This window comes from Anomaloglossus baeobatrachus, chromosome 2 (genome assembly GCF_048569485.1).
Source record: "Anomaloglossus baeobatrachus isolate aAnoBae1 chromosome 2, aAnoBae1.hap1, whole genome shotgun sequence".
NCBI lineage: Eukaryota > Metazoa > Chordata > Amphibia > Anura > Aromobatidae > Anomaloglossus > Anomaloglossus baeobatrachus.
This window is the reverse complement of record NC_134354.1, coordinates 661,330,389-661,354,988: the sequence shown is the minus strand read 5'-3', so window position 1 is coordinate 661,354,988 and position 24,600 is coordinate 661,330,389. Positions and strand designations below refer to the sequence as shown.

At 42.7% G+C, this 24,600-nt stretch overlaps 1 long non-coding RNA gene across 1 annotated transcript in view; it reads left to right on the top strand.

The window, feature by feature from the left end:
• LOC142290506 (uncharacterized) overlaps positions 1–17,293 on the top strand; it is a 200,121-nt gene extending 182,828 nt beyond the window's left edge. The window contains exons 5-10 of the long non-coding RNA XR_012750327.1: positions 5,710–5,956; positions 7,257–7,339; positions 7,550–7,620; positions 11,151–11,511; positions 12,458–12,617; positions 16,979–17,293. This is a non-coding gene — a long non-coding RNA (uncharacterized LOC142290506). The remainder of the gene's footprint in view (positions 1–5,709; positions 5,957–7,256; positions 7,340–7,549; positions 7,621–11,150; positions 11,512–12,457; positions 12,618–16,978) is intronic.
• Positions 17,294–24,600: the final 7,307 nt, after the last annotated feature.

The window sequence follows — 24,600 nt, the reverse complement described above, 5'->3', positions numbered from 1 at the left end:
TAACATCCTGTGCACCGTGAACCCAGCCGGAGAACTAACTATCCTAAAGGTAGGAAAGAGGAATAACTCTCTGCCTCAGAAAATAGACAAGAATAGCACGCCCCCCACATTCAAAGACTGCGGTGATATAGGAAAAACACAATACACAGGTAGATGACAGCATTAGCAAAAGGTGAGGCCCCCGCTGACTAAAATAGGAAAGGACAGGAAAGGGACTGATGGTTGCCAGAGAAAAACCCTGCAAAATACCAACTTCCTGATAGTACAAAAAGGCCCTCAGATCGCTCGATCTGAACTCCATCCTATACCAGGTGCCCTTGTCATACCAATGAACAGAAAACAAGAATTATAACAAATTCAACAAGCCACAAACACATGGACCCAAAAAGGAGCTATACTCCACACAGAACTGCAGGGAGTTCCTCAACAATCCACTGAGGGGAAAAACCTGGAAGGAAATAAACTGAAACCAACCACAACAAATGACAAACCCAGATAAGCAAAGAACCAGACAATAAATAAAGAGCAAGCACTTATCTGGGGAAGATGTGGTGTAGAGCAGGATTAAGCAGGCTGGAGATACAAAGAACAACTGACATCCGGCAACAGCCTGCAATCAGACCAGGACTTAAATAGGCAGAGAGTTAGGAAAGGAAACACCCACTGCACAACACACCTGGTCTCTATCCAAACCCTTCCTGGCCACCAGAGGGAGCCTCCCAGCAGCCAAGACATAACTAACATTCACAACAGTACCCCCCCTTGAGGAGGGGTCACCGAACCCTCACCCACGCCACCGGGTCACTCGGGATGAGCATAATGGAAGGCGCGAACCAACCTGTCCGCATGAATGTCAGAAGCCACAACCCAAGAGTTATCCTCCTGCCCATAACCCTTCCATTTTACAAGGTACTGAAGCTGATGCCCACTGCGACGGGAATCCAGTATTTTTTCAACCTCATACTCCAGATCCCCTTGTACCAAAACAGGGTCAGGAGGCGCTGCTACAGGAACTGCCGGCTCCACATGTTTCTTCAACAAGGACTTATGGAAGACATTGTGAATCTTAAATGACGCAGGCAGAATCAAACGGAAAGATACAGGATTAATAATCTCCGAAATCTTATAAGGTCCAATAAATCTGGGCTTAAATTTAGGAGATGGAACTCTCATAGGAATATTTTTTAGAGGACAACCACACCATGTCCCCTACTTTAAACCGGGGACCAACAGGCCGACGCCGGTTGGCAAACTTTTGGGCAGTTTCTTGGGACTGAAACAATTTATCCACTACCTGCCCCCAAATCTGCTGCATTCTGTTGACCACCGAATCCACCCCCGGACAGTCAGATGCCTCAAGCTGCCCTGAGAGGAACCTAGGGTGATACCCAAAAAGGAGCTATACTCCACACAGAACTGCAGGGAGTTCCTCAACAATCCACTGAGGGGAAAAATCCCTGGAAGGAAATAAACTGAAACCAACCACAACAAATGACAAACCCAGATAAGCAAAGAACCAGACAATAAATAAAGAGCAAGCACTTATCTGGGGAAGATGTGGTGTAGAGCAGGATTAAGCAGGCTGGAGATACAAAGAACAACTGACATCCGGCAACAGCCTGCAATCAGACCAGGACTTAAATAGGCAGAGAGTTAGGAAAGGAAAAACCCACTGCACAACACACCTGGTCTCTATCCAAACCCTTCCTGGCCACCAGAGGGAGCCTCCCAGCAGCCAAGACATAACTAACATTCACAACAACAGGTTAATCATGGAAGGTATCTTGGGGAGACGCCTGCCATGATTAACCTAGGACTTAGTGGTAGCTATGGGCTGCTGCCATTAACTCCTTATTACCCGGTTTGCCACCGCACCAGGGCAATTCGGGATGAGCCGGGTAGAGTCCTGGGACTGTCGCATCTAATGGATGCGGCAATTCTGGGCGGCTGCTGGCTGATATTGTTAGGCTGGGGGGCTCCCCATAACGTGGCGCTCCCCATCCTGAGAATACCAGCATTCAGCCATGTGGCTTTACCCTGGCTGGTATCCAAATTGGGGGGGACTGCACGTCGTTTTTTTTCAATTATTTATTTAATTTATTTTTTTTACTGCTCGATATAGACACGCCCACTGGCGGATGTGATTGGTTGCAGTGAGACAGCTGTCACTCAGCGTGGGGGCGTGTCTGACTGCAACCAATCATAGGCACCGGTGGGTGGGGGAAGCAGGGAATACGTGATGGATTAATGAGCGGCCGGCATTTTCAAAAGAGGAGAAGACGCCACAGTGTGAACGCCGTGCAGCGCCGCGCCGGTGATCGTGGATCGGTGAATATGAGTGAGGGGGTGGGAGGGAGAGACCGACATGGACAGAGAGAGATAGAGACATAGAGAGAGAGAGAGAGACCGACCGACAGAAAGAAAGACCGAAAGACCTGCCTTTGTTATGTTAAAAAAACATGCGGATCGCAACAATAATGCAGTGCAAACACACTGCTTCACATTTTGGCAGTGTTTTTCTACAACTCATTGATTTCAATGGGTGTAGAACGCAGCCAAAATGGCAAAAACAATTGACATGTTGCTTCTTCAAATGCAGAGATTTTGACAAATTTTACGCACCTAAAACGCTTAGTTTTTTAAAGCATTGTGCGCACAAGAAAGCCCTAATTTCCATAGATTATGCCTGGAAATCAAAACGAATGCAATTTGGCATGAAAACGCTGCAGCTCAAAATGCTGCGGAAACACAGGAAAATAAGCAAAGTGCGCACATAGCCTAAAAGCCAAATGGCACTTCGTCTCTGTTATGTGCATAACCAGAGTTTTGCCATATTTGGGAGAAATAGTGTAATAATTTACTGGGTATTTTTTTCCTTGATAGCCAATGTAAAGATAAAACATTTTGATCTAAATCTACCTAGTGTAACAAATGTAATTTTGCATTTTCTTACTTCCAATGGTAAAAAAAATTGGTAATACACTTATGGGATAAATATTCATTACACCCCCCAGATGAATTACTTGAGGAGTGTAGTTTCCACAATGGGGTCAGTTGTGGTGGGTTTCTAATATTCTGGCACCTTATTGGCTCTGCAAGTGATGCCCACAAACTATTAGGCTATGTGCCCACGGGACAACGTTCCCGCGGACTTTGCCGCAGGTTTGTCCACAGGTTTACAGCAGCTGCTCCCTGGAATCTGCATCTATCCATTGCTGCGGTATATCTATGGAGTTGTTGCGGTAAACCTGCGGAAACAGTGACGATTTCGTGCAGAATTACTGCGGAATTCCCACCCTGTATCTCTATAGTGGAGGAGCAGGAATTCTGCAGATATTTCCACATGAATAATTGACATGCAGTTACGTGTGGCTGCGGTAAATCTGCCGCATTTTTTGCAGCTGCACATACCACAGCATTGATACAGCACTTCCAAAATCCCATAGGGTAACATGGTGAGTGTCTGTACCTGCTAGAACCTGCGGATTTATCTAGAAAATCCAGATAAATCCACGGGGTTTCCTTGGCAAAATCCATGGGTACATTGTCCCGTGGGCACATAGACTTAATGCCAAATTTGTGCTTTGAAAGCAAAATAGCAATTCTTCCTTTCTAAGCCCTTCTGTGTGCACAAATAGTTGTTTCCTACCACATATTGAGTATTACTGCATGTATTGCTGCATTCAGAAGAAATTGCTTTATAAATGTCTGGGTCTTTTTCTTCCTATTATCTCTTGTGAAAATTAAAAATTTGGGGGTAAAAAAATATTTTTGTGGAAACAATTTAATTTTTCATTTTCAAGTCCCAATGTTATAAAATTATGTGAAGCAACTGTGGGTTCAATATGCTCACCACACTTCTAGGTGAATTTCTTGATGGGTATAGTTTCCAAAATGGAATAAGTTGAGGAGGTCTACTGTTCTTCTGGCAGTGCAAGGGCTCTACAAGTGCAGCATGTTGTCCTTAAATCATAAAAGCATAATCAGCTTTCCAAAATGGCACTCCTTTCCTTTGGACCTTTACTGTGTGCCCAAACAGTTTTAACCCACATACAGTATAAAGCATCAGTTTACTCAGGAGAAATGACAAAACAAATTGGGTGGTCCATTTTCTCATGTTACTCATGTGAAAATGAAAGATTTGGGGCTAAAGAGACATATTTAGGAGAAAATATTTTTTTTTATTTTCACAGTTCAATGTTTTAAAATTCTGTGAAACACCTAGCAGTTCAAAATTCTCAACACCCCAAGATATATTTATTGTAGTGGAGTCACTTGTGGAGGATTTCAGCTGTTTTTGCACCTTGGAGGATATTCAAATGTGATATGGCATCTATTAGCCAGTCTAGTGTGGTAAAATATGCACTCAAAAAGTCATATAGCGTGCTCTTTTCCTTCCAAGCCTTTTTGTGTGCCCAAACAGTAGTTTCCTCCACATATGAGGCATTGACATACTCAGTAGAAATTGCACAACAAATTGGGTAGTCTGGTATGCATGTGAACAGGAAACATTTGTGGCAAAGCAAATTTTTTAGGCGAAAAAAATTTAATTTTTCATTATTTTCTTCCACTTTGCAATTATTCTTGTGAAGCACCTGAAGAGTGAAAAGGTTAACAAAGTTCCTGAATGCAGTTTTGAATACTATAAGATGTGTCTTTTTACAATGGTATCTTGTTCTGGAGGTTTTTTTAACACATAGCACCCTCAGGCTATGTGTCCACGTTGCTTTTTACCTGCTTTTTTGCTGCTTTTTCAACTGCAGCGTTTAATGCCAAAATGGATGTGTTCTGCTTTTCAAGCAAAGTCTATGGGAATTTGGGTTTCTTGTGCCCACTATGCAGTTCAAACTGCAGCCTTTTTCAGGCAGAAATTTGGGCAAAAACTCTGCTTTGCAGTTCAAAACGCAAATGGCAAAAACAATTGACATGTCAATTGTTTTTGCCATTTGGGTTTTGCACTGCAAAGCTGAGTTTTTGTCCAAAGTTCTGCCACAAAAAGGCTGCAGTTTGAACTGCATAGTGCGGACAAGAAACCCAAATTCCCATAGACTTTGCTTGAAAAGCAGAACACATCCATTTTGGCATTAAACACTGCAGTTGAAAAAGCAGCAAAAAAGCAGGTAAAAAGCAGGTAAAAAGCAACGTGGACACATAGCCTCAAAGTCACTTCAAAAGTGAAGTGATCATTAAAAACTAGGATTTGTAAACTTCATTGGAAAAATGAAGATTTACTGGCAAAGCAACAAATGAAAAACAAACATAAAAAGTAAAGAATAAAAATTAATAAGAAATAAAATATAAAACAGTATTATTATTATTATTATTATATTGTATATTGTTTATTTTTTACTTTTTGTTTTTTACATAATTTAATTTTACATTTTTCTATTCTTTTTATTTTTTACTTTTTTTCCCTCTTTTTTCTTGTTTGCTTTTTTTTCATTTCTCTTTTATTTGGTTCTTGTGTTCACTGTTCACATTTGTTTTCTGTAAATTCTTTCCAGTTTCTTTACTTCATTCTATGGGATTACTCCTCTAAGTCCCTCTTCAGTGTATGCCCTTTTGTTTAATTTAATTACATTCACCTCTATTGTTCCTCTTTTTACTTGACACTTCTAAACCTGTCTGCTCCTCTCCGTCGATTACTTTTTCGATTAATTATCTATCTGCCTATCCTTCTAGTCTCCTCTGCTTCTATTTTCCTTCTAGGCCTGTTTGTTTCCTGGGGCTCGTCTTTTTCGTGATATCTTGCTTGAGAACACAACTATGGTCCTCATGGTCAATCAATGCCAGCCACCTATGTCACTTTCATTGTGGCGACAAGAACTGACATTATGGATAAACGCGATTTAACCTCTACCATGCACTCACTAGTAGCACTGCTCTGGCAGTGATGGCAGTCTTAATTCCACAGTGCTTTACCACATGAGCCATTTATTAGATCCAAACCTAGTTGGTAAGTTTTACTCTTTCCTTCCACAGTATATAAGAAATTTTACGTCGTTGGTCACGAGGACTCCCCTGGAGACCAATTGTCCACTATAGTTTCCTTTTTATTTGATGTCGACTAGGTGACATATGTTGGATTTATATACCCAGACTCTGTCTTAACCCTAATGTATTTTGAGCTTGTTATTTTGAATATGACGTTATACTACAGGGTGGGCCGCAAGTATGGATACACTCTGATAAAATGGAAGTGGTTGCTGATATCACCTTACCGTTTGGGGCATATTATTACATGAGAGGGGCCAAACACTTGAGGTTGGGTGGCGCCTATGGCGGCCATCTGCAAAGCCGCCATTTTGAATTCAACTAATTTTTTTCAATGGGAAGGGGGTCATGTGACACATCAAACACATAGAGAATTGCACAGAAAAAACAATGATGTGCTCATTTTTAACATAGCTTTATTCATTATCAAGTTATTGACACGTTTGTGACATGGAACAACGACAATAAACCAGTAAATGATGTGCTCAAAGTGCTGCCCATTGTGTTGTATTGTCAACGCGATTCTCTTCTCCCACTCTTGACACATCGAGGGCATTACTGCAGATCCATGATCCAGGATGTGGTGCACCTGAAACAACAGATACAATAGGCCTGTGGTAGCATTTCTGCAGTATTGCTCTCAGAGTGTCAAGAGTGGGAGAAGAGAATCCCGTTGACATTTTAACACAATGGTCAGCACTTTGAGCACATCCATTAGTGGGTTACTGTCCTTGTTCCATGTCACAAACGTGTCAATAACTCAATAATGAATAAAGTTATGTTAAAAATGAGCACACCATTGTTTTTCTTGTGCAATTCTCTGTGTTTGATGTGTTGAATTCAAAATGGCGGCTTTGCAGATGGCCGCCATGGGTGTCACCTGGCCTCAAATGTTTATCCCCTCCCATGTACTAATATGCCACAAATGGTAAGGTGACATCAGCAACCACTTCCATTTTATCAGGGTGTATCCATACTTATGGCCCACCCTGTATATATGAAATTGCTGCAATTTCGTATACACTAAGTAGACTATGTTAGTGTGAAGATATATGCTTTCTGTCTTATCTGATGATTTCATGTTTTTCATTTTTGATCTGAGATGATTTCTTTGTGTATACATAAATTACTTTATTTTATGTCACTTTTGTTGAATTTCCAGCACATGTTTGAGTAAGGTCTCAACGACCGAAACGTCAAGTATAATCTTGCACATTTTGTGGGACTGTACACAATAAATTTAAATATTTGCTTTGTTCTAGATTGCTGGATTCCTCTCTACAAATCTCTGCAGTGAAGTCAACAAAGACTGCAGGGACCTGACTGTTAGCACTGGAGCTATGGGGTTTGATCTAATGAATATTATTTTTTTTAATTACTTGTTCTTTTCCTATTAGTTAAACTTTGTAAAATTCCAGACATCCATTTTAGGTCGTATAGCATAAAGCAGCCTGATAAGTTTTTCCTTCTTAATATATTGTACTCTCTAATGACTGCATGTTGCAATTTCATTTGTAGACCTTTAACCCACTTTCTGGTCCATCTGTTCTGCAAGGTGTCATCATGTTCAGGACGGAAATCTTATGAAACTTCAATACTTCTAATGACCTAGCAAGCAGTAATAAGGTGAAATTTTTTTGCAAGGAAATTTTCTGCCCTTATGCATTTTATTTTTCATCCAAAAATTTTCATCATCTTATTGTTCTCATTTGTCGCTTTCTGCAGAGGTTCTTCAATATATGATGGTCCTCTTTTTCTTAGGAACTCCCACAGCTTAGGTTCCTTTTTATTGTCACAGCTCTTCTGGGTCATCAGCCACTGCCAGCGACATGTTCGCATGTTGATGCTCAGTTATTTAATTTCCTCGATCCCCTGATAATGCCTGTTAAGGTGAAACATGTCAGGGAGGCCAGTCTCATGTTTTGAATAGCAGTGCATATGGAGATTAATTAGTATAATAGCAACACCTGAGTTTATCATCTGTATGCTATATAAATCACATTTTCCTTTATTTTCAAAATTAACTGAAAGTTATGTTTTAATATAGTCTTAGGAATACATAGAAATATTATTTGCCTATACGCAATGAAGCTGTTTTCCAAACAATACCCATTTAGCAAGGACTTCATAAGTAGCCTCCCTTATCTTTTAGTGCATGTAAAAAAAGTCTATCGCTTACAAGCTACTCAAGTGTTCTCCTGTTTAGTGTTAGTATATTATCCAGTCCATTATCCAGCTGTCAGCTTTACCTTGGCTGCTTATAAAAATACAAGGGTTCCCATGAGGTTTTTTTAAATTATTATTTAAATAAATAATTTTAAAAAATATCATGGGGTCCCCAATATTTTTCATAACCAGCCAAGGTAAAGCAGACAGCTGGGGGCTGGTATAATTAGGATGTGAAGGGTCTTGGTTATTTAGCCCCACCCAGCCTGAAAATAGCAGCCTGCAGCCACCCCAGAAATGGCCCATACATTAGATGCGCCAATTCTGGCACTTTACCCAGCTCTTCCCAATTGCTCTGGTGCAGTGGCAATCAGGTAAATACTTTTAGGGTTGATGTCAGCTGTTAATTGACAGCTGACATCAATCTCGGTGGTTAGTAATAAGGAGCCTTCTATCAGACACTCCCATTACTGACCCGTCAAGTATAGAGTTAAAATAAAATAATTTTAATAAACACTCAACCACACGCCCTGTTCAAAATGTATTAATAACAAAATCTTCAAAGTTTCAATGTAAACCAATTTTGGAATAAACACCACACATGCCCCCATTCACCAATTTATTTATGAAAAATAAATCCTGGAAGTTAAGATGAAATCTAAAGAGAATTGTTCCACGATGTTCATCAATTCATATGGAGCTGTATTCTGAGAACTTTCTCAGATCGCAGCTCCATAGGTCAGTGTTGGTTAGCGGCAGGCTGAAACTTCTCACATTCATGTGAAATTTCGTACGTACGGCTGACTAGCAGCAACCCCTATGCAGCAACTTTCAGAGAACAATCTCATAACGTTGCTGCATAGGGGATACTGCCGGTAAGTGGTCGGTACGGAATTTCTCAAGAGCGTAAACTCAGTGCCGGATTACCGTATTAGGTATGTTGCGCACATTGAGTATTTGATTGCAGACATTTCTTCACCAAATTTGCATCTCTTGGCAAAAAAACGCTCCGATACCACATCTGTTTTGATGTGGTTTTGGTGTATTTTTCACAAGAGCTGCAGATTTGGTGCAGAACCAAATAATCAATGTGTACACATCTCCTAATCCAGTAATCTGGCATTGACTTCAATGACTTCACGTCAGGTAAGGTCACTGAGTTCAATCTGTTCACCTCAGGTCAGTTCACCTGAGGTCACAGCTGGGGTACTATGGGAACCCCAGCTGTGACATCAGGTGAACTCATTGATGTCATTCCTTACAGATGCAGCTCTGTCAGTTTGTCCCTCATGCCCCAGTGATTTGTCTCATTTTCTAATGTGACCATGCACTACCACCTCAGATGTAGCAGAGCTAGGATCATTGTGGGACATCATGTCTGTGGATTACATCATACCTGGAGGGGGGTTTTGGGGGTTAATAAATTGAAGAGAAAGTAATGTGTTTTTTTAAATAAAGGATTTTTCTCTGTGTTTTGTGTTCATGTCTTTTGACATGAGTTAGTAATGGGGGGGGGTCTCATAGACCCCTTCCCAGTACTAACCTCAGGCTTGATGACCGCTGTGATTTTTTTTGACAATTCACAGCTGTCATTAGACCCATAATACACCAATTGCCACCACTCCAGGGCAATCGGGATGAGCCTGGTAAAGCACTAGAATTGGTGCATCTAATGGATGCAGGCTGCTATTTTTAGGCTGTGGAGGGCCCAATAACTATGGGCCTCTACAGCTTGAGAATACCATCCTCAAGCTGTCTGCTTTATCAGGCTGGGCATCAAAATTGGCTGGGACCTCACAATGTTTTTTTGAATTATTTATTTAAACAATTAAAAAAATACATTGGGATCACTCGTATTTTTATACACTGGCAAGATAACGCAGACAGCTGGAGGCAGCAGACTGTAGCTGTCTGCATTATCTGCGCTAAATATCAAAATACAGGAGATCCTCTGCCATTTATTCCAATTATTTATGTTGACACTCCACTTGGATGTCCGAGACAGCTATTGTGAGGGCAGACAATCACAGAGTGTGTCTTTGTTGCAACCAATCACAGACACTGTAACAAAGTGTGGGCAGGGGAACCAGTGTATATTCATGAACTTTAATGATTAGACCAGGAAGCAGAGTGACAGCCGCGGGGAAACTCAGTAAGAATAATTCTCCTGCTTTAATGCCTATAATACTATGACAGCATTATTCCCAGAAACCAACTGTGAGTCAGAAATGCATCCAGGCATCTTCCCCATACTGTTCACATTTAGTTTCAACACTTCCATCCATTGCAGCATTTTTGCAGCCCACTCAGATCTACTTCCAAGGTACTCAAAATTATTTGAGTTTCCAAATGACTTGCATTAGGTTTGTTATTCAGCACGAAGAACCCAAGTCCGAATATTTGACTACTCACTCATCTCTAGTTCCTAGCCATTTGTCAAAACTAAGGGGTACTTTACACGCTGCAACATCGCTACCGATATATCGTCGGGGTCACGTCGTTACTGACGCACATCCGGCGCTGGTAGCGACATCGCAGCATGTAACATTAATGTAACGCCTGGTCCCACCAGACCCCGGGGGGGAGCTCTCCCTCACATCTGCCCAGTCCCAGCATGACTCCTACGTCCACTCCTGGTCCCAGTCCCAGGCAGCGAAGGCCTTCCTCTTACCTGTCCCATGGCTCTGCAGACGCTGCTCCTACTCCCAGGCCTGCTGCAGCCTCTTCCTGTCTCCCGTCCTCACACAGAATTGCAGTAAGTGACTCTAGGCTGCATGCGAGGCCACACCCCCTTTTTTAAAGTGGTATGCCCCGTTTTCTGGAAGTGACCTCAGAGGTCACCTGTTACCTAATAGGTATTTAGGTTCACCTCCCCCGGCAGCAGGCGCCCGAGCAACACTTCTACTTGAGCTCTGCTAGTTTTCAGGCCCCTTTGTACTTCTGTTACCTGTTTGTTATCTGCCCGTTACTAATACTCTATCTCACCGTAGTGCCGTCTGTACCTTCCGGCCATACCCGCAGTGGACGTCACCAGCCATACCCACAGTGGACGTCACCAGCCATACCCGCAGTGGATGTCACCGGCCATACCCGCAGTGGACGTCACCGGCCATACCCGCAGTGAACATCTCCGGTACCACACCCGTGTTCTGCCTGCTGCAGACGTCGTACCCGAGCTACGCCTGGTCGTACAGAGACTCCTACCACCGGTTCCTGGCTGCCGTGCATTTAGGCCTTCTTGGGAGGCGCCGCACAATCCCTGTACAGGGAGGGGTTCGCTGTTGGTCGCCTTCTCAGGGGAGTCCGGTGCACGGTCCAGTGAGTCCACCTCCGGACGCTCGCCGCTCCCCGGTGAGCGTAACAATTAATGAACGACGATCAACGATCACAAAATCGTTCCAAAATGGTGATCGTTGACACGTCGTTCATTTCCTTAATATCGCTGTTGCCACCAGTGCGATGTTGTTCGTCGTTCCTGCGGCATCACACATCGCTACATGTGACACCGCAGGAACGACAAACATCTCCTTACCTGCGTCCACCGGCAATGCGGAAGGAAGCAGGTGGGCGGGATGTTACGTCCCGCTCATCTCCGCCCCTCCGCTTCTATTGGACGGCCGCTCAGTGACGTCGCGGTGACGTGACTATGACGCCGAACGCACCTCACCCTTGAAGGAGGGATTGTTTGGTGGTCACAGCGACGTCACTGCACAAGTATGTGCATGTGACGCTGCCATAGCGATAATGTTCTCTACGGGGCAGTGATCACCACATATCGCTGGAACGACGGGGGCGGGTCCTATCGCTCGCAACATCACTAGCAAATGCTAGCGATGTCGCAACATGTAAAGCCCCCTTAAGACACACTGCCAAGTAGTAAAAAAATAAAGGGTTCATCCAGACAGTGTGTCAAGCAAAACCAACACAGATTTCTTTTGTAGCACTCGTACCAAAGATTGCCATTTCTTCTTTAAAACTTAATAAATTTGGTGCAAGAGATGTGCCTTTTTCCTGCAAGTTGAACTAGATTTTTGGTGCATTTTGCTGCTGATATTTTCCCTATTATTCTGTAGTAGAATGCACAAAAATTAAAATCTTTCATTTTGCTTTTCATGGCTATGTTAAAATATGTATACATAAAAATATAGTATAATATAAGCTAATTGTCTATTTTGCAGTGAAACAAAATATCTATCTATTTTTGTTAAATATTATTTTGATTCTTCTCATAATCATTGTATTCTCAGAAAGAAGTATGTTTCGTCTTCCAATGACAACACATGCCTTCTTCTTTCAGCTTTCCAAAAGATGGAGATAGGAGAACATTTACTGTGCGCTGACTCATGACATTCTGACATGGAATCTAACACGAGGCAAAGTCCAGATACACTCTGGATATAATGTTGCTTGATTTTTGGCCTGAAAGTGAAGCAACGTGTAAATACGAAGAGCAATAGGTACATTTGTCTGAGATACCAGTTAATATTGTTGAGCTATAATGCAAGAATAATCTTACAAAAACTCTAAGTTAAATCTTTATTAGCCCCAGTTAATATTATACATGCCTGAGCTATAAAACATAGCAGAAGAAATAATGGCACAAGTATTATTCCTGTTAAAACAGATTTGTCTTCTGAATATGCCAGCCTATGAAGACTCTTATTACAATTGCAGTTCCAATCTACTCATAGATAAGGACTCACACAAAAATTGTACCATTTGGCAAAAAAGGTCATGGATTGGAATATTAGTAACACTCTCTCAACATTTCCCTGTCACTCACGGCTTTGATTTAAAGGCTGCTGTTTATACACGTTGACTAATATAAGTGTGGACTTGTTCCTTTAATACACTGCACTTACATACAGCAGTTGCTTTAAGCTGACATATAAGCTTGAAAGGGAACCTGTCAGTTCTCTCCTCCCTCCAGCCCAGCAACTTTGATACCAGTATGCCCAACTTCCCTGCCTAACCAGCCCTGTATGTCGCTATTTACAAATATGAATGTTTAAAAAATTACTTATAAATAGTGATGGGCGACCCCCCCGATGGTCGGGATCGGGAGCCTTGCCCAATCGTTTTGTAAAGATCGAGATCGGGATCGAGATAACGCAAACTTGTGACCGATCACCAAACTCGGGCTTTACAGTTATGGGATGGGGCGGGGGGGGCTGTAAAATAAAGAATATTGTTTATAAAAAACATTGTCATTATACTTACAGGTCCTGCAACATGTCTTGCAGGCCCGCTCAGCCGCTGTCTCCCGGCCGCTTCTGCTTCTGAGTCTGATCATTGCTGTGCCCCCGAATTACAAGGACCTTCTGTAACGTCATAGCCATGTGACCAGTCTGGTGTGAATGTTGTACAGACATTGCCTCACAGACTGGCCACATGGCTAGGACGTCATCGAAGGTCATGTTAACTAAATCATCCCCTCTCTGTCAGCCTGCTTCTCGCTCTGTACAGAGTGATGAAGCAGAGTTGACAATGCTCTACCTGTGGACTACGTCAAACTAAGGAGTTTTATTATAATAAAGATGGAGTCTCTAAATGTTTTTTGTTTTATTTGTAAAAAAAAATGTTTGTCTGTGTTGTGTTTTTTTTTACTGTTTATTAGAAATTCATGGTGGCCATGTCCAATTTGGTGTGCCACCATGACTTCGGGCTTAGTACCATCTGAGAATACAAAGCTGGCATTAACCCCTTTATTACCCAGCATGCCATCACCACCAGAGCTACTGGACGAGCCAGGTAAAGCACCTGGATATGGCGCTAAGAAACAATGCGCCAATTCAAGGGGCGGCAGTGGGCTGCTGAGAATCCCAGCCCCCAGCTGCCTGGTTTTACCTGACTGGCAATCAAAATACGGCAGGAACCCACGCAGCCGCCCCTGGAAATCGCGCATTTTTTGTTAGCACCATTTCTAGGTGCTTTACCCGGCTCATCCAGCGGCCCTGATGGTGGTGGCACACTGGGTAATAAAGGGGTTAATACCAGCTTTGTATTCTCAGATGGTACTAAACCCGAAATTTATGGTGTCATGCCAAATTAGACATGGCCACCATGAATTTCTGGTAAATAGTAAAAAAAAACGACACCACACATTATTAGAAATAAAACAAAAATAAACATTTAGAGACTCCATCTTTATTATAAAAAACTCCTTACTCTGACGTAGTCCACGGGGAGAGCATTGTCAACTTTGCTTCATCACCCTGTTTAGACAAGCGGCTCTACAAAGAGGGAAGCAGAGAGAGCATGGTAAGCTCTGCTACATTGCTCTGTACAGAGTGAGAAGCAGGCTGACAGTGAGGGTATGATTGCACTTGCTTCTCATATTGCATCACCCCGCACGGACTGACGCTCTCAGGACAGGAGCACCTCAGCTGCATGGAAATATATACAGCTGACCGCTCCTGTCAGTAGATTGTGCATCATGATAAGATGCGACACAGTGACAGTCAAAGTTCAGTTAACAGGACCTTCGATGATGTCATAGTCATGTGACCAGTCTGTAAGCCAATGTCTGTACAACATTCACACCAGACTGGTCCCATGGCTATGACGTCATGCAAGGTCCTTTAATCAGTGTTGCTTACCGGGGGGCACAGCAATGCTTGGACACGGAAGCAAAAACAGCTAGGAAACAGAGTCTGCAGGACACTTCGTGGGACCTGTAAGTATGATCATAATGTTTTTTAATAATGTGCATTTTTTTACAGCCCCTAGAACCGATCTGGACCCGATCTGTAACACGAGCTTCCCAGGAAAGCTTGTGATTGGGATTGTGTACATGATCACTATGTGATCGGTACAATCCCTGATCTTTACAGTTCAGGATCGCCCATCACTACTGTTGATCAGTTGTTAGCGGTCGTCTTGGTCTCATGATGTTTAAAGGGAACCTGTCATCAGAATTTTCGCAATTAAACAAAAAGAATACCCTTCTGCAGCTCCTGGGCTGCATTCTAGAAAGGTTCCTGTTGCTACTGTGCCCCCTTTGAGACCTAAATAAATACTTTATAAATTCTTACCTTTTTGTATGCAAATGTGTTTTTATGGTCACGGGGGTGGGCTGTATTTCATCTGTTATTTGCCCTCCTGCCGCTGTAAGCCGTCCCCCATTGCTCATTTACATACATGAGGATGCCGCCCAGTGCTCCCGAGGTCTCGCGCATGCCAAGTGGCACTATCGCGGGACTGAGCACTGTGCAAAGCGTGAACGCTGGTGAGGTGATTGCGCAGGCGCGAGATTCTGGGCGGCGCTGTGATTGTCATCAGCAGCGTCATCTTTGTACCCGCCCATAATCTCGTGCCCGCGTTTTTCCCTCTGCCTCCACCGTTATGCGCAAGCGCTGGCCATATGAACCACGTCAACTATTACCCATCCTTTCCTGGAGCAGGAAATAGATGGGAGGAGCAGCACACCACCAATCAATAGAGAAGACGCGGAGACGAGATGGGCACAAGATTATGGGCGGGTTCAAAGATGACGCTGCTGATGACAATCACAGCGCCGCCCATAATCTCACGCCTGCGCAATCACCTCACCAGCGTTCATGCTTTGCACAGTGCTCAGTCCCGTGATAGTGCCACTGGGCATGCGCGAGATCTCATGTATGTAAATGAGCAATGGGGGACGGTGTACAGCGGCAGGAGGGCAAAAAACGGACGAAATACAACCCGCCCTCGTGACCATAAAAACACATTTGCATACAAAGAGGTAAGAATTTATAAAGTATTTATTTACGTCTCAAAGGGGGCACAGTAGCAACAGGAACCTTTTTAGAATGCAGCCCAGGAGCTGCAGAAGGGGAATCTTTTTGTTTAATTGTGAAAATTCTCATGACAGGTTCCCTTTAACACTAGAACTACTGGACTCATGACACCTATATAGAAATACATGGTGCAAAGTAGTCAAAATGACTACCTCAGTAGTTCTAGTGTTAAATGACAATTCTAATTGAACCCCAAAATGTATTGGGTCATTCATTGATCAAACAGCTGTTGCGAATTTTGCCATTAAGCTCCTTGTTATAGAGCACCAAATTGTGGAAAAAGTACTGAAACACTGAACAGTTGGACATGTGCATTAAAAAATTTAGAGAAGGTGACATTAATTTAATTTGAAATGTCTAGAGCGCATTTTAAGATCATCCTAAAATTTCATCCGAATGCTAAATATCCCTGAAGGGCCCGTTACACGCTACAATTTATCTGACGATCACATGTGCGACGTGACACGCCCAGATCGTATTTAAAATCGACGCATCAGCGATCAACGATATATTGTTGAACCCAGGCGGTCGTTTGAATGTTGTTTGATGTTGGCAGAGTGTCAAACTGAGCAATATGTCGGCTGCTTCCCCAAAACGAACAATTTTTTAAAAATGAACGATGTGTCAATGATCCACGATTTTCATCCTATTTGCGATCGTTCAGAGTCGCTCGTAGGTGTCACACGCAATGATGTCACAAACGATGCCGGATGTGCTTCACGGAATCCGTGACCCCGATGACATATCTCCCAATAAATCGACACGTGTAACGGGCCCTTTACTGTCTATCATCAGCAATGCAAAGTATAATTTTTTTAAAGATACACAGAAGCATATATTCAAATGTGCATATATAAAGATGTTTTGCAATGCCGATTACTGTTTGTATTGATCTATGAACCCAATACAGTGACAAACTGTATTTCCATTTCCTAGTTATCGTAATATTATAGGAGAATACTTTAACAATTTTACAAATATATTATGCATGCCATATAAGTTCCATAAATAAATTTGCTCTCCATTGTTTTATTTTTCAGGTGGATAGATACACACAATACAACAATACAACAGCGTTCAGTTTACTGAGAAATTTATTTTCCTGAAGATTTCTATTATAATTCTTTGGATAGGAGAAACTCTCTATGATCGTGTCACACAATGACTCACCTGTACATTGCTTTCTATGTACATTTGGTTGACTTACCATTTTGTATTGTATAATTTTTTTTTTATACTGTTACTTTATAGCCTATGATTTCAATATGGTGTATACAGAGAAGGAAGTGTGCTGTACTCAATATGAACTCTTGAGATAACTGTAGACATACCCAGAACTAATAAAGAAACCCTCTAGAAGCCCATGGATGACCTATCTATTGCCCCTAAATAGCCATACTTGCTTTCTGTCAACACATTATCTCACATGTACATTCACTTGGCCCATTTTTCAGCTGAGGACTAAAGTATCTGGGTCAGATAATTGCATAGAGTGACTGCTTTTAGCATTAATTCCTTTAAGCCTTGCTTACCTCATATCCTTTCCTATGCACCAGGTCACAGGAGAAAAGTGTTGAATCCAAAACCTCTCATGAACCATCCTGTTTTCTAAGTTACAAGATGCATGACCTGTATTACCAATTCAATCTGGTCAGAGATGTAAAGAATTGCCCTATATTTAGAATGTATATTCATTAGGGTGGTAATGCACTTGAAGAACTGGTATGGAAGGTATACAATGAGTAGATAAGGTATAAAGCAGGGTATAATTAACAGTATTCGTGATATAATCCATAGTTTTTCAAAATGAGAGTGAATCTTAGAAGTTTGGTTAGCATGGTTTTACATTATTTTACAGAAAATCTATATAAAAAGATACAAGGTTTATACCCATGAACCAAGTTATGCCCTATCCTTTGGATAAGGGATAACTTGCTCATTGCTGGTGGAATGATCTTTGAAAATTACAGCAATGCTGATATTAGGGCTCTGGAAACCTAAGAACAGTTTCTGCAGCCCCATATTGAATGAAATGGAGATGAGCCTGCGTGGCCTCTACGTCATTCATTGTCAATCGGACTGCCAGAAACAGTTGATCATAGTGGAAGGCTTTCTGTGGCAATTGCATTGAGGGTGATCATGTGCATTTCCACTCTATTAAAGACGAAAATGCAAAGCCCTGCTCTTGGGATTTTTGGAGGTTCCTGTAGTTGAACCCCAGCAACGTATTCCCTATTCTGTGGATAGGTAATAACTAGTGATGGGCGGACTTGCAGATAGCCAGGACCAGTGGGTCTAACCAGGTTAAAAAAATAACCCAGTTCTGGCCCGAGATTGAACCCAAGTATCTGGATGGGGACCAGCATCCAGCAATTAAAAATGGTGGTAGAATGAATAGGGGGATAGGAACAAGCGTGCTATACTTACAGAGTCTCCACCACAGCTATTACTGCTTCTAGAACCACTCATTCCCTTCATTGCATGTGCACTGCTTTCCCTGCCCACCGGCGTCTTTGATCAGACGTGTCCCCACCCTGAGTGTCAGCATGTCAGCTGACTGCTTCTAATCACAGATGCTGTGTGCATCCATCATGGCATAAAAGTAAATAAAACATTTGGTGTAGGGTGAGGGTCCCCCCATATTATGCTACCCAGCACAGATAAAGCATCCGGCTACAGGCTAAAGCCTGACAGCAGTGGGCTGCTCTTCTCAGGCTGGGGAGACCCATGATTATTGGGACCCCCAGCCTAAAAATAGCAGCCTGCAGCTGCCCAGAATTGTTGCATCCATTAGATGCGACAATCCCAGAACTTTTCCCGGCTCTTCCCGATTGCCCTGATGTGGTGGCAATCAGGGTAATAAGGAGTTAATCGCAGCTCACAGCTGTCTCTAGGCCCTAGACTAGTTATGGGGGCATCTAAGAGACGCCACCATTACTAATCTGTAAGTGAAAAGAAATAAACACAAACACCAAAAAATACTTTATTTGAAAAATAATACAAAAAGGCACCAGTTTTACCAGTTCATTAACTTGCAAAACACCCAGGTCTGACGAAATCCACATGAGGTTCCACAATGATTCCAGCTCTGCTACATCTGACCTGAGGTGAGATCACTTAAGTGAGCTTAATGAAGTCACCTGAGGTCAAGTTCCCTGCGGTCACAGATGGAGGGCTGTGGGAACCTTCAGCTGTGGCCACAACTAACCTGAGTGACATCACCAATCATCGTTGCTCAGTCTCTGCCTGAAGTCCACAGTAAGTGGTAATTTTCTATGATCGCACGCTGTGACTTCAAATGTAGCAGAGCTGGAATCGTCGTAGGACCTCGTGTGGACTACGTTGTATCTGCAGGGGTGTTTTTGGGGTTAATAAAATGGTGAAAAAGGGTGCTTTTTTTGTATTTTTTTTCAAATAAAGGATTTTTCGTGTGTTTGTGTTTATTTACTTTAACTTACATATTAGTAATGAGGGGGTCTAATAGACGCCTCCCATTACTAATCTAGGGCTGTGAGCTGTGATTAACCTCTTATCACCCCGATTGCCACTGCACCAGGGCAATTGGGAAGAGGCGGGTAAAGTGCTGGGATTGACGCATCTAATGGATGTGGCAATATTGAGCGGCTGCAGGCTTCTATTTTTAGACTAAGAAGCCCAATAAACATGGATTTCCCCAGCATGAGAATAGTAGCCCTGTTATGAACTGGGAAATGTGGAGGATCACAAAAAATCCCATTAATCAGGAAAGAACAAAAACCACAAGAGTAGTTGGAAACTAAGCTGACCGCAATTCCCTATCTATCAGACAACACTAGAAGTAGCAGTGAGATGATCCTAACACACCTAGACACCTCGTCACTGTCGAAGAAAGTTGCTACACCTCAAAGATGGAAATGAGGAATCCTAACTTGCCTCGGAGCAGTCCCCAAAGGAATAGCAAGCTCCTAACATGTAACGATGGTGATGTAAGAAAACACAATACACAGATAGAAAATATAGATTAGTAAAGGTGAGGCCAGTCTTACTAGATACAACAGGACAGGAAATATAACTGATTGCGGCCAGCAAAAAAACCCTGCAAAAAATACCAAACTCCTGATAGAAAAAAAGATCTAAGACCACACGGTCTTTCTCCCACTATATCAGGTACTCTTGTGCCAGACACTTTAAATAGAACTGCAGATATAATGGGAAGGAACAAAATCACAAAACAAATGGAATTCAAAAGTGCAAATAATCAAAATCAAAACAGAGAGAAATTCCCTTTCTTGCTGAAGAAACTTCCCTCTCAAAAATAGCATAGAGCCAGATCCTCACATACAAGGAAACAAACACGGAACAAAATGGAAAAAAAACAAAACTCAGTAGGTGCAAAACCTGCAATATGGCAAAGAAATCCAGCAGACTTATCTGGTGTGAATTCTGACACAGGATAAATGGAGGAACCTGCAGGACAAACTACAAGCCACATTCAGAGGCAAAAGGAATATTTATCACAGGCAGCAGCTAGCAGAAACTGCTCTCCTATGTACACCAGGCTGGTCAGCAATAAGACTTCCTGGATTCCCAATTAATACCAACAGCTGTTTGAGTCACAGATTCAGACTCAGCTTCATTACCATTCCTGGCCACCAGAGGGAGCTCCACACCAGCACTCACTCGGATGGCATACATGCACAACGCAGCCCCCATCTATCAGGCTATATATTGGCTGCGTATCAAAATTGGCGGGGATTGCACACTGTTTTGTTTTTTTTAATCATTTATTTGAATAATTTAAAAATAAGCCAAAAGCAGTTCCTCTTATTTTGATACACAGCCAAGATAAGCACACGGCTTGGGGCTGTAGCCTGTAGCGATATGCTTTATCTGTGCAGGATATGATAATATGGGGGACCCTATGCCAATTTTTAATTTATTTATTTTTACTGAATGATATAGACCCGCAGACAGGGTTTATGATTTGAAGCGTCAGACACACTGTCACTCAGCGTGAGGGCGCTGTCTGACTGCAACCAATCAAATGCCAATAGCAGTGTATGTGCAGTGACGCCAATGAGCAGCCCCGGAAGGGAATGAGCGGCCGCGGGAGCAGTTACAGCCGCGACTGAGGCTCGGTAAGTATAGCACACTTGCTTTATTTTGTTTTTCTCTATTTTTCCTTTATTTGTTTTTTAATTACCCGAGTGCCAGATCCGGATCAATACCTGGAATTAATTCCGAGCCCAGCAATCGGGTACCTTTGAACCCACGCGGGTACAGACTTTTACAGTTCAGGTCCACCCATCACTAGTAATAACTTATTTATTTTTGTTTTTTTGGGGGTTTTTTTTAGGACTAACCCTGTAAGACCATACCACACACAGCCAAACGTACAGAATACTTTCAGGAAAACACATCTGAGAGGGAGACTGCAATTTTCCTCATAACCAGGCCTCTTTTATGCCCACACCATTGAAAATAATATTTTCTAGAAATTTTTTAGGGGTGTTAGTGGCACTCTTTTATTTAGGAAACCTACCTCTGTCCTGGAGCCAATCAGCATTGTGGGAGAGATGGTAAGCATGACTTAGTGATGGGCACGCATGCTCACCACTACTCATTTGCTTTATACTTGATCCACTGCAAGCACCATAGTCAAGTTCCCACCTTGCATGTTTTGCGGCTGTTTTTTAGCCACTAAACATGCAAGGATTGCCTGTCAATCACAATAAAGCCATAACCATGTTGGCTACTGACATTACTACTGACATTACTGTGATTGGCCAGGTGCATCTCATCATCGACTCTATATAAGACCCGGTAATGCAATGCTTGGCTCACTCTACCTTGGAAACAGTGTAGGGAGAGCTGCTAGAGAAGGGATAGTATATTACAGTGATTATTGCTTTACACTCCTAGCTGCTGCAAGGTGAAACTTCTATTTTATTCTCTAATAATATCACTGTTGGCTGCATTTAGTGTAGGGCTATCTGCTGGAGAAGGGATAGTGTATTAACTGCATCTAGGCAGCGATTATAGCCTTATGCGGGCTTTACATGAGACGACTGATAGTGTGATGCATCGTCGGGGTCACGGTTTTTGTCCGTCCGACGCACATCCGGCATTGTACACGACGTCGTCTCGTGTAACACCTCCTAGCAACACAGTATCGCTCACAAATCGTGAGTCGTGTACTCGTCGCTAGGTTTCATAAAATTGTTTAATTAAAATGGCGGCGATTGATAATCGTTTCCGTGGCATCACACGTTGCTCCGTGTGACACCACGGGAACGATGAACAGCAGCTTACCTGCCTCCTGCGGCACCCGTCGGCTTAATGGAAGGAAGGAGGTGGGCGGGATGTTTACATCCCGCTCATCTCCGCCCCTCCGCTTCTATTGGCCGGCTGCCGTGTGACGTTGCTGTGACGCCGAACGTCCCTCCCACTCCAGGAAGTGGACGTTCGTCGCCCACAGCGAGGTCGTCCGGAAGGTAAGTACGTGTGACGGAGGTTAAACGAGTTTGTGCGCCACAGGCAACTAATTGCGGGGGCGGGTACGATCGATCATGCTATTGCACAATCGGTCGTCCCGTGTAAAGCAGGCTTTACAGTCCTTGCTGCTGCAACGTTAAACCAAAAGTCCTTTTCAGGTCTAAGTCTAATCTATTCTATCCTCTATTAATATTGTTCTTAGCTGCATTTAATGTAGAGAGAGATAGTGCATTATAATGATTATTGCCTTACAGTTAGAGATGAGCGGACAAATGAAAGTTCGGTTTGGCGGGTTCAGTCAGACTTTAGAAAAAGCTTTGTTTTGGTTCTGGACTTGACCTGAGCCCCAATAGAAGTTACTGTACGGGCAGTTCGGGTCTCTGCCCAAATACAACTAACCATAAACATTACACTTTTGAGGGAGGGTGGGCAGGGTTTTTACATTTTTCCATTTGGTGCACACTACCTCTGATCATGCTGTTCATACCCCCAGTGCAAGCCCCTCAAACACTGCACTGGTCTAAGCATCAAGCATTCCCAAGCACAGCGATACTTGCACAAGTGGTTTGCAAATGTAAAGCACACAAAGTATATATATTTTGTAAAGACAGTGTTTGATACAAACACTGAACCTTGGGTATACTCATACAGTAGCTACTTACTGCAAAGTAAAAAATCTATTCCATTCTCTAAAAATACTGCTGTTAGCTGCATCTAATGTAGGGTTAGCTGCTGGAGAAGGGATAGTGTATTAGTGTCTAGACAGAGATTATAGCCTAAAAATCCTTGCTGCTGCAACATAAAAAAATCTTTTCTATTCTCCAAAAATACCTCTGTAAGCTGCATTTAGTGTAGGGCTAGCTGCTAGAGAAAGGATAATGTATTATAGTTGGTAAATAGCCTTACATTCCTTGCTGCGTCAAAGTAACACCAAAAGTCCTTTTCAGAGCTAAGTCTAATCTATTCTCTAATACAGCTCTTAGCTACATTGAGTAGGGAGAACTTCTGTATAAGGTATAGTATATTACAGTAATTATTGGCTTTCACTACTTTCTGCTGTAAAGCAAAAATACTACCGTATTTTTCAGACTATAAGACACACTTTTTTTCCCCCAAACCGGCCACGATCCCTGCAGCATCTCTAGTCCTCCTGTCTGCCAGCCGCGGCTGTGTGTGGAGACAAACGGTGCACACAGCAATGACGTCATCGCTGTGCGCACGTGTCCACACACAGCCGCGGCCGGCACAGACAGGAGGACGAGCGATGCTGCAGGGATCATGGCCAGCTCCACACAGGTCAGCGGCGCTGCTGCTGGCACAGACAGGAGGAGGAGCGATGCTGCATGGAACAAGGAAAGGTGAGAATGAACTTTTATTTTTTGTGTGCCGCAGGATGCGGCCATACACCAGGATGGGGTAAATACGAGGATGCGGCCATGTGCCAGAATAGGGTATATAGCAGTTTGCGGCCATATGCCAGGATGGGGTATTTAGCAGAATGGGGGTATATAGCAGGATGCGGCCATATGCCAGGATGGGGTATATAGCAGGATGGGAGCACATGCCAGGATGGCAGTATATAGCAGGATGGGGGCTATACAGGATGAGGGACATATATATACAAGGCAGGAGGATCATATACAAGGCAGGAGGATTATTACCAGGATGGGGTACCTTAGTAGAGAATTTGGGGACATTACCCCCATAACAGTGTCAGCAGCAGATCCTCACCCCATAACAGTGTGTCATGACCACATTTTCTGCTTAAAATTTTAGTTTCCTATTTTCCTCCTCTAAAACCAGGGTACGTCTTATAGTCCGAATAATACGGTATTTATTTTTCTAATAATACCGCTGCAAGCTGCATTTACTGTAGAGCAAACTGCAGGAGAAGGGATAGTGTATTAGAGGCATCTAGGCAAGGATTATAGCTTTACAGACCTTGTTGCTGCAATATAAAACATAAAGTCCTTTTCAGGGCTAAGTCTAATCTAGTCTATTCTATACTAATACTGCTGTTAGTTGAATTTAGTGTAGATCTAGCTGCTTGAAAAGGGATAGTGTATTAGAGGCATTTAAGCAGAGATTATAGCCTTACAGTCCTTGCTTCTGTAACATAAGACTTTTCAGTGCTAATTCTAGTCTATTTTATTCTCTAATAATACCGCTCTTAGCTGCATTTAATGTA